Source organism: Lichenostomus cassidix, chromosome 8 (assembly GCF_008360975.1).
Source record: "Lichenostomus cassidix isolate B80296 chromosome 8, HeHo_3.0, whole genome shotgun sequence".
NCBI lineage: Eukaryota > Metazoa > Chordata > Aves > Passeriformes > Meliphagidae > Lichenostomus > Lichenostomus cassidix.
The window spans coordinates 29,390,797-29,401,903 of NC_139489.1; the positions used below are offsets into that span (position 1 = coordinate 29,390,797).

At 44.4% G+C, this 11,107-nt stretch overlaps 1 long non-coding RNA gene across 2 annotated transcripts in view; it reads right to left on the reverse strand.

The window, feature by feature from the left end:
- LOC146434229 (uncharacterized) overlaps positions 1 to 10,469 on the reverse strand; it is a 36,006-nt gene extending 25,537 nt beyond the window's left edge. For both annotated transcript variants that reach the window (XR_014853870.1, XR_014853871.1), the window contains exons 1-3: positions 10,321 to 10,469; positions 7,607 to 7,696; positions 601 to 689 (exon numbers count right to left, since the gene is read on the reverse strand). This is a non-coding gene — a long non-coding RNA (uncharacterized LOC146434229). The remainder of the gene's footprint in view (positions 1 to 600; positions 690 to 7,606; positions 7,697 to 10,320) is intronic.
- Between the last annotated feature and the right edge of the window lie 638 nt (positions 10,470 to 11,107).

An 11,107-nucleotide genomic window follows, 5' to 3' on the forward strand; every position in this document is an offset into this window, starting at 1 on the left:
GCAAACTTGTCCTGCACTCCCCCCACTGACATCGTGGCAACACCCAATGGCTCAAAGCTGTGCCTCAAGCCATCAGCCCTTGGCTCAGGAGACAGTGGCAGAACACAGGGAATTTCTCCAGACGAGGACTGGGGGGTGCAGCACCCAAGGGCTCCTGTATTTCACACATGCAGCGGTTTTGCAGTTACTATTTTGTCAAAGCATTCAGGTTTTTCACCTGAGTGCTAAGCTCTTTATCTAACATCCTTTCTACAGCCAGACTACAGAGAGCCACAGAGCAGAGGTTGTTACCCTGGCAGGGCTGCTCAGCAGTGCTGGCTGTACCATACACCAGGCCTCTCTGTCTCTTGCTCTCAGCAAGGTCAAGTCTGTCTCTTCCTCTTGAGTGTCTCAACACCCCGTGTCACACACTGCAAACAGTATTACAACACCCCAGTGTTACCACGTCTTCCAGATGCTGCAGGCTTGCTTGCTTTTCACTTGTTCCCAGCTTTTTGAACACAGAATCTTTATTCTCATTGAAGAAAAAAAATAATACTGTAGCCACATTGTTGAAGACTTGAGCTTGACAAGAAGATCATATGAAGATAGAGAACTTACACCGATGTTGATGGCAGCCAGCACTTGTTAAGCATCAGCAACGGGCTGCAGAAGTCCTTGTCCTCCATGTAGGGAATTGGTGATTGCACCTGCCAGAAGACATTTTCTTATGGTCATCCTTTAAATAGAGTGAAAGTGAGAATAGGTGTAATAATTATAAATGGCTTGAGCCACTTTCAATTCTGTGCTGCAAAAAAAAAAAGGCATGTACCAAATTATGCCAATTCCTGCCCTCAAAGCAGGCCCAAGTCAGTAGATCCACCTGCTAATTACCAGAGAAAAACAATAAATAGCATTCCAGCCAGATTAACCAGGTTCCCTCACCATGGCAGTGAAGGCACGTAACAGTGCTGCTGACTCCAGAAGAGGCATGGCCAACAACTTCAGAGAGAACAGAGCCAGTCAAATAATTGGAGGTGAGGGTCCTACTGTACTGGACCTTTGCTTTAAGAGTCCAGAAAGAAATCCCTGGTCTCTCTCCCTTGAAGAGGAACCCAGAAAATCACAATATATATTACTGAAGACCAACATTTATGTTTGAGCTATTCTATGAGTCATTTGGAGATACAGAGCCAGGGAGTAGCTGGAAATGAGAAATTAAATGTGACATGAACTAGAGAGAGAAGTGGGCGGAGAGGCCTTTGACCAGAGGCACGAAAGACCAATAAAGAGTATGCCAAGAGAGAAAAACATATGAAAATTGGTCCAGCAAAGACACTGGATAGAAAAGTGCTCTCCATGTGAGAGGGTGGGGTGTATACCCCACCTGTCCTAATTTATTTACTCACTGCTTGAGAACACCTCATTCCATTTGAAACTGGCCTTTACCTGTCTTGAACTGAAAGTATCCACTCAGGCAACCAAAACATTTTATATTCTGTACAATCCTATGCTATTTGTATTTTATAACATGTCTTGGGCCTCTTATAGACCTCTTCAAGAAGTCCAGATTTCAGAAATACACAAGCACAGCCCTGAATCCCTAGAAAACAAGGCTTTTTTTCCAATATTTTCCAGCATATTCAGTGAATATTACTGCCAACCCTGTAAAATCTGCTTTCTGCAACTTTAAAAAAAACCAAAAACAAACCAACAGGCACAACATAAAGTAGGAAAAAACAAAGGAAACCATAACTACACATAAACAACTTGAACTTCCTTCTCCTTCCACAGCAAGAGGGCTTTGTTTTTCCCCTCACAGCTGTTCAGATGTTAGGAGAGGTCACCTGAGTGCTCAGGCAGTGGAGGGTGATGAAATTCAATGCTCCTCTCTGTGTTAGGGAGCGGGGGACTCCCTCTTTTTCAAGGTGAGTTTCACAAACTGCACAAATCAGGTGCTGAGAGCCTGAAGAACTCTAGATATGGTCCTGCAGGTGTCAGGAGAAAACCTGCAGCTGGTTTCACTGGAGAAAGGCTGTATCGAGAACACAGTTCCATATTCACCACAGCCTCTCCTCACCCAAGTGGTGGTTTGGCTCAGACAAAGCTGCCTCTTCCTCAGGAAGGAGCGCAGAGCCCATGGGCACAGCAGAGCCAAGAAAACAGAAATGCTTTTGGGTCAGCATGAAGGGGAGAAGGAAAAACCCAGAAACAATTAATTTCAAGTAACAGAGTAGGCAGGGAGAAAGAATCTAGTGTATTACCCGTGCAGCCATGACCACATCTCGTGTGACTGCAGCACAGACCCCACATTCACTGACAGGAGCTGTCAGGTTGTTCTTCCCTTTTGTTACCTGTGCATGCAGTAAATCCAGCTCAAGAGCAAAGATAAAAGAGTGCTACTGTATATCAAAACACTTTAATAACAGGCAACACCATAAGCTAGAGACAGTGGTAAATCTGGAACACCAGCTCTTTGTTGGAACAGATTCCAAACCCTTTCAAGGCTGGCACATGTAACACTTGTCCTCTTACCATCAGTGCCAGATATCCAGAAAAACTTCTGCAGAGGCAGCTGGGTGGAATAAATGACAGAAAGCCCTGCAGGCCCCCCTGAGTCTGCTTGGGAACATGATATTTGGGGATGAGCTTTGCTGGGGACATGGATGCAGGTGTGCACATCCAAAACCATGGCACATACCCACTGTGTGCAAGGCTGGGGTGTACATGACAGAGGGAAGGGGCTGGGGGAAGAAAAGGGTTGGGAAGGAAGAGCTGAAGCCTTACACAACCACAGGACTGCCTGCAGTGTGACCTGAACAAGTGGCTCAACAATGAGCTATGAATCAGTAAGACCAGCTGAAAGAAAAAACAAACTAAGAAAATGATCCTCCAGCACTCTGGAATATGGGATTTTTATACGCCTGGATGCAGCCTTGCTAGTTCATAATACAAGAATACAAAATAAATACATGATACCTGCTAGTTCATAGCACACGATTTTATCACAAATCTCTCTAGACACATCAGCTAACCTGCAGGACCCCATTCATGCACACTCAGCTGTATCAATTCTATCTGCAGGATATGAAGCATTGCAAACACCAGGATAGGTGCACTGAAATGGGTAGAAACACTTGGTCCTTCAGAGCCTGGTGCTTTTGCCGCTTGTAGAAGTTCCTGTCATGCTAAAAATACTGAATGATTCTCCTGTTTGTACAGAAACACTTACTGCAGGTAAAGCAATCAGCAGCAAGTGAGCAACAGTTTGATTTCATCCACATAACCCTCACAAATCATGGAGCTCTTGCCCTGGGAAGCTGTAGGGGCAGAGCTGGGCCTGACACCCAGCTGCAGAGGATGGATATCTGCCCCAATAAAAACCAAGCCCACATGTTAGATGATTCCATCAGTTTTTCAGGATGCACAGAAACCTTTCAACACATTATGAACCAATATTTCTAATTTTGCATCAGAACAATGGGGGACTGAGTTTGCCTACAGCAACTGATGATCCCCAGAGATTCCTGTGTGTGCAGAGCCTGTTCTTGCATTGTCCAAACACAGAGAGAAAACAGTCTGATGTGATTCCAGCCCCCTGCCCCTTTCATCCTCAACCTAGAGCTCTTTGTGCATCCAAAGCAAGAACACACAACGTGCACTCAACCAGACAGAGCTGAACTGCCTGCAGCCAAAATACAAAAGATTGGATATCTAATTTTTTTTTTGGTAGTATAATCATTCTGTCATGTATAATGGATGCACAGGCAGAGTTTGGGCTTTTGAAAATCTAGAGCAAAGCTTTACTTTATTCCTGTAAATCTCATGGGCTTCAAATTGAAGCATTCCCTTCTGTCAGCAGCAAAATGCTTAGCAATGAAATTCCATGGCTCCAATAGGACTCTGAGTCTTTGATTACACTTGGAAAATAGAATGCTACCAATGGGTTTGCTATTTTGCTAATTTTATACGAGATTCATGAGCCTTAATATAGCTCTAAACCCACCCTTAAAGGGTGTGGGAAGGAAGGGACCAAACAGATTACCCCAAAAATCTGTTTTCTTCATTTAAGACTGAAGATTCCTGGAGGTCTGGGAGTGGAGGAAGCTAAAGATTGGGGGGAAGGGTCCATACTATGTGGATGGGGAAGAAATTGGTGGGTATCTTCTCCAGCCCTAAGAAATTAATTAGGCAATCCTTATCAGTCTGCTTCAAGGGGAGAAGCAGTGAAAGGATGGACAGCTGGGGCTTTTTGCTAAGTTGTGGAGTTTGCAGAGAGGGGTGAGACAGCAAAGAGGTCACAAGAAGGGATATTGTGAACCCTCCCTAACCGGAGCGAACAAAATAAATTAAGGGAATGAATAAGGATATTTCATACAGAAATTTTTGTTTCTCTGTCTGACAAAGCTGCTAAAGGCTCATAATGCCAGATATCAAATTACCTCAGGTATGTTGCTCCATCCTGGAAGTGTCCAAGGCCAGGCTGGACAGGGCTTGGAGCAGCCTAGGATAAAGGAAGGTGTCCCTGCCCATGGCAGGTGGTGTAATGGAATGGGCTTTAATGTCCCTTCCAACCCAAACGTTATTCAATGATTCTGCGATTTTATGTGGTTTCATTTTCCTCCCAGGATATTAGAAATGTGGTTCTACAGAAGGAGAGAGCAGATAACATGCCTGGGGTCAGCCAGGCAGCCTGGGCCATGGGTGGGAATGGGGCAGAGCCTCATCTTTTAGGTGACCTAACTGCAAGGTCACAGCTGCTTTCCTAGATGAAAATCAGATTTCCATAGTGATGAATCTGAGCAGCAGAGCCTGAATCGTGATCAAAGGTTTGGATGCCTGGCACCCAAGGCATTCAGGCCATTATTGCAGCGTGACTCATGGCACCGCAAGAGGCCACAGCACTCGGATCCAGACTTTCCAGTTTTGATGTGGTGAGCACTGAAATGCTGGTTCTGAGAGCTCCTGCTCAGGCTTGGTCAGGTGCCCTTTGTGTTCCCATAACCTCCACACACCTGGTAACAACCCCCATGCTCGTGGCTGTGTCAGAACCCCCGGGAGGTCCCAGACTCCCCATTGCTCATTTTGCATTCCTGCTCCTATTTGGGGCACCACAGTCCAGGAGCAGCACTGTCACTGCAGCCCTGCCGAGGTTTATAGGCTTAGCCGAGCAGCGAGGAAATTCCACCAGCACACCCACTCCAAGCTATCCAGAAGAGGGAGTGTACAGCATGCACACACAGAAATCATGCTGTGTCCTCACTGCCCTGCACAGTGGCTCTGCAAATGTCCTGCCTTGCTTGAGACTGCCACCCACTCAGGAAAACTCCCCCTGCACAGCTCATCCACAAATACTGCTCCTCCTTGATGTGTGTCTGCTTGAGATTTTTCTTAGGGGGATTTAAAAGAAGTATATTTTTTTTTTTAAAGCTTGCTTTATATATCAGCTCTCTAGTCAAAATTAATGAAGTACATTTGGTTCCAAGTCCTTTGCTCCCTGATTTGATAAGTAACTTGTGGGAAATGTTGCAGAATGCAAATTCCGAGCTAATTTCTCATGCTTAGTCAAAAGTGAAGTTTAAAAATTCCCTTTCCGTGAGCAACAGAGTTTTTCCAAGTGGAACTTTCACCTGTGTTTATCTGGGTTTGTGGCAACAGCCCCAAGTGGTGCCTGGACACTGCTGTAGGTGCCCTTGACAATAAAAATGCAGTCAAGCACAGGAACAAAGCCACAGGCAAGCACCATGTGCTGTGATTAGCCAGTCAGACCCAGATTATGAAGAGGAAGCAAGAAGTGGGCAGCAAGTTTAAAAAGAAAACAATTCTGATAATGTTCCCATGTTTTTCGCCTTTCTCTGCTGACACATCCTCTTCCTCCCCCAGCACACGCTGTTCGCTCTCCTGCTGAATTACTTTCTTTTATATTGGCCTAAATCTCTGACCTTAGTTTGACTTTTTTCCACTTTGCTTATCTTTGTCCTTCACTCTAGTTAAGAAAATTCCCACAAGACTTAGCTTTGAAAGGTTTGAAAGGCAATATTAACTCTGTTTAGCTCCCAGTAATAGTATAAACAGCAATAACACGATTCTTTAATGATTATTACCTGATTTTATGTGCCTTCCTTACCTAACCTTTCTCTCTTTTTTGATGTCTCTTACAGATTATCAAGAGCTGGTATTCTGTTGACTTTTGTTATTCATTAAAAATGAAGTTCAAGGTCAACTGATAAATACATGTTGCTATTGCAGTTTTGAAAACAAATTACTACCATTGCAGTGCAGTGATGAAGATTTTGAAAAAAAAATTGAAAGAAACTTCCTGCCTATGCTGCATTATTACGCAATTCTATATAAGTGGTTTAAAAATAAACGCACTGCTGTAATTTGAATTGTCAGTAAAATACACTGCATTATCTTGCTCAATTTGTACCCTCTTTCTGCAAAAAAAATCAAAATAGCAAATTCAGATAATAACCTCTGGTTATCTTCAGCAAGATAAATACCTGAGGAAGTAATTGGCATTAACTTGCAGTTTCTAAACAGAGGTTCAGCTCTGTTATCAAGCCCTGAAGAGGTTAAGGTCCAGGTGCAGCCCAGACTCACCTGATCCCTGACTGTGTGAGGAGCAAAGGCAGCCTGAGGTAGACACAGCCTAGGCAGCAGCACAGCAGAGGCACCTTCTGCAATGGTGCAGGAGGCCAGGCTGGACAGGGCTTGGAGCACCCTGGGTCAGGGGAAGGTGTCCCTGTCCATGGCAGGGGTGGCACTGCATGGGCCTGAAGGTCTGTCCCAACCCAAGCCCTTGGGTGAGGAGAGACAGTGATGGCCTTCCCTGTGCCAGCCCTGTGCCCTGGGAGGGGGGCTGGCTGCACACACTGCCATCCCTGGGCAAAGGCTCCTGCTCACAGGGCAGGGAGGTGTCTGCCAGCTGGGAACCTCCAGGAGCTCTGGCTGCCAGGGGCTGCAGGCAATGGGCACAGCCTGACACAGGGGAGCTCCAAGCGATAAGGAACTGAACACCACATGGGTTATTTCACAGCCTGGACCCTGCAGGAACCAGCAGGATGTCCATAGACACCCGGAGAGCAGGAGATAAATGCCCCATGTCCTTGCCCAGCAGGCCCAGGCCAGGGCACTGAGACCCTTCAAAATGCCCTTTAAGACCAGACTGCAATAATTCTGCTTGCTGACACAATGGGCATCCTGCCTTCTTTCCACAAAATTCCCAAGGCTTTTCCAGCATAAGGGTGACTGGGCGCACACAACAACTTGCACTGCAAGGCTTGGCAAAGACAGCAGCTTTTGTTTAGCAGGGTGCAAAGGACTAATAACCACATAATGATTTGTATTCAAACGCTGAGCAGAGTCATCGACACCAGCAATCTGCGTTGGGGCTCCGTCAGCAGCTCAGCCCTCAGCTGGGCTGGGAGTTCAAAGCCTGGCTGCCAACAAGGGCTGGAAACAACATAACCCTCTACAATTTACATGTATAGTTACTGGAACAAAGGAAGGAATGGCAGCAAATGACGCCAGTGAACAACCAGGATCAATAAGAACAGTCATGGAGAGTGGAAAATTATGGCAGAGCTAAACCCGGGTGGCACCAAGTGCAACGGATTACCCTCACCTGACTTTGGTTTCTTCCAACCATGAGGGTATATTGTTCCTTTCACTCCCTGCTGCAAGGATCGGTTGGTTAATTTTCTAGTAGCTGAACCTGTTTCCAAAAAGCAACAGCTGTTATTTTTATTTTACTTAGTGACTGAGCTAAAGTTAAGCTGGAAAAAACATCCCAAACATAAAATCTATGCCATGCTGGAATCCAGTGCAAGCTGTTCTACAGGAATAGGAGAAAACAAATCCCAACTTACTGACTACATTTCTGGACTGAAGTACAGGAAGAAAAAAAACCCACAGAACATCTTGTTGGACAAACCAACCATTCTTAGCTTAACACAGGAGCTGAAGCTCTCTGTATAATCATTATGGCCCCCCCGAGTTACCCAAAGCATCAGCTTAGAGACTTCTCTCCTCCTACTGAGCCCAAAGGGTGTCTTGGTTCACAGGTTACAGAAATACCTTCCACAAGTGCTTATAAAATAGCTCTCTGGAACACCCTGCAGTTCAGACTTCCTTTGGATGTTTTACTCCTTAAGTTTTTGCAGAGAGTTGCATAATCATGGTAAAAGCAGGACTATTCACCTGCCTGATCTGATCAGAAAACTCATTTCCTGCTAGAGTAGGAATTTTATTTATTCTTTAAATATGAATGCATGATGCTGGCAGAGAAGCCATCAAACATAAAGAAGTATCCAGAAGTTGAGCCCCTGACTTTAACCAGCAAGAAAACACTGACAGTCTATATCTGTTGTTTTCAAGTTGTCTAATAAACATAATGTTTTCAAAGAGTTTAACAGCATATCTGATGTCCTACAGGTTGTTCAAAAACAAAATTTCAATGTACCTTTGTTTCCCGTTATAATCTCCAAACAAGCACTACACAGAGAGGTTAAATCAAGACAGGGAAAAAAGAAAATCAACAGAAATTCACATTGTTTGCACAATTGCCACCTCACATGTTTGGAAAGACCACAAATATTGGGTCAAATGAAGACAACAGGAAGCACTGCAAACTCTGGCAGGTTAAACGCAAAACACAAACCAAAAATAAAACATTAAGGCAGGCCACAACAAAGGTTCTGCAGAACAATTTGTAAAGGGCAAAGAAGCAGCTATTGACAAAGACAAAAACTAACTGTGACATGACACGAGGATCACGTTCATCCACAGCCTGGGGGCAGATCCTGAAGGATTTCAGTGATCCATCCAGAGGACGTGAAGTCTGTCAGAAGTCAGTGTAAGGCACAAGGTTCCTGTGGTCACACTGCTCTCATGGTTCCCCTCCAACATGGATTAATCTGGATTGGAACAGACAGGTTTGGTGTATTTTCCAAGGGTTGCTCTCCTCTGCAACAGTTCTATAGCAGTACAGTCTTGAAATTACAAAGGCATAAATTACTCTGAGTAGCTGGCTGGTCTATGAAATAAAGAGTAATTTCTTCTCCTCCTTTCACTCATCCTGGCAGTGTTACAGGTATTGCCTTTAATGTTTGATTTTGGTGGCTTTAAGGTGACCACATACCAGAGCCATTAAGAGGGCTCATGCTTCTCCAGTTACTTTTGAATATGTATGGTTGTGGGTTTGTTCTTTTTCTTTTAAGAATTAAGCTCCTTCAGTACTGACACATGCATTCTGCCTCAGAACATTATTCAAAACTAGCTCTTCATGATTTCCTACCTGTAGAGCAACTAAATATCCGTAAAGAACCAATAAATTTCACATCCAATTTATCCTGGTTGGAGTCTGTTTCCCACAAGTAATAAGAAAGCATGGGGTCTTGTTCTGCCCGTTCTTGCAGCCAGGGTAAGTGTAATCACCCAGGAGAAACATCCCAGATCAGCTCATACTGTTCCACTGAAAGTATCCATCTGAGCATTACCAGCACAGCCTCAGACAGTGTCCCACAGGAATTATTGGCAACAAGGCCACTCCATAGTTATGTTGCAAATGCAGAGGTACCCCCAGGCTGACAGAGGCTGGTCTGTAAACCAGACTTCTGCACAACAGAGACGGATCCTCCTTGAGCAAGGCCTTCTCTGTTCCCTGATTTAAAATTCACATCAAAACTGGTCCTCAAAGGTCCCTTTGTCGTTTTCTCCTCATTAGTAGATCTTAGATATCAAGATGAGATCACTCTCATTTATTCTGTCTAGTTGCACTTGAGTTCTCTTGATTGCATATGGATGAACTGCAATGGGGAAAAAAGGTATAAACTTGTTCAACAGAAGATCAGTTTTGCTCCATCCAGGATGCTGAGAGCACCTGGGGCTGTTGTCCCTGTGACTGTGTGCTTTTATAGAATGGTTTTAACAGCTGTTATAATTGCACAGAATTAAAATGCACCATAAATTTGTGTGCCACATATGTATTTCACCTGCTATGTTGACCAAAATGGGAAGCAGAAATACGGGGGAAGTGACTCTTCATATTTGAAAGCAATTTAAACATTACCAAAAATCAGAGAGAGACTAATCAAAGTAAATGTACAAACCCTTAGTCATGTGAGTAATCCTTTCCCTTGCAAATCATTCACTGACGTCAGGTGACGCTCCACGTGGGAGGCAGGATTATTTACCTGTCCAAGGGCTTGTGGGATTAGGTCTGAACACTGTTCCAGAAAAAGTCCTTGGAAGTCTCCAACATTATCTCCAATATTCTACCCTCTGTAAAGCAGCCATTCAACTGAAATTCCCTCAAATAAATTAAGTTTCTTCTCTTACCTTTGTGTTTGGTTTTAGTTGTTTCCCTGCAGTCACAGTGGCTGGAACAATGACCTAAGGCTGAATTCAGCAACGTAAGGTAATGCTTTTTAGGATAAACACAACCCTGCCTGATTTCCCGAACAGCACTGACTGCAGGACTGAGACAATTTTGGGTTGCAAGAGAGAAAATCAGACTAAGCTGTGGCATAGAAATTTAAAGCCCAGATTTGCAGCTGGAAGTAATCTCGGTTATTAGGCCATACCAACACTGTTTCTAGATTTAGCCTGAACTCAGAGGTTCAGGAAAATCCTGCTGTTGTAGGAGTATTACACTGAGGAGGACTCAGCCTCTGGAGTTTTGTGGTGTCCATTTCAAAGGAACAGAATCTGATCAGTGGTTTTGGCCAATGGCCCATACATCATTCCCACAAGGACTGAAAAAGCAGTAGATGCTGCACAGTCCTACCCAAGGGCAAGAAGGGATGAGTAACAAGGCATGTAACATCTTTTTTTTTCTTCCCTGAGGAATTTGAATCTAGAAGGAACCCATCTGGCACAAATCCTCATCACTACTGAAACAAGCTTATAAATGACAATTTCCCCCCATGGCAACACTAGATAGTAGCCTCAGCACAAGCAGCAGGAAAACCCTTCTCAATTCAGAGTCCATTCCCTTATCAGCTGGATTCCCTGGGTAGTTGCAGGTTTACTTGTTGTCCTTAAACCAGATGGGATCCATAGATGCAACAGCTAGTTACCATTGTGTTGTGATGCTCAGATCCTGGTTCTAATAATTTTTTTCAAA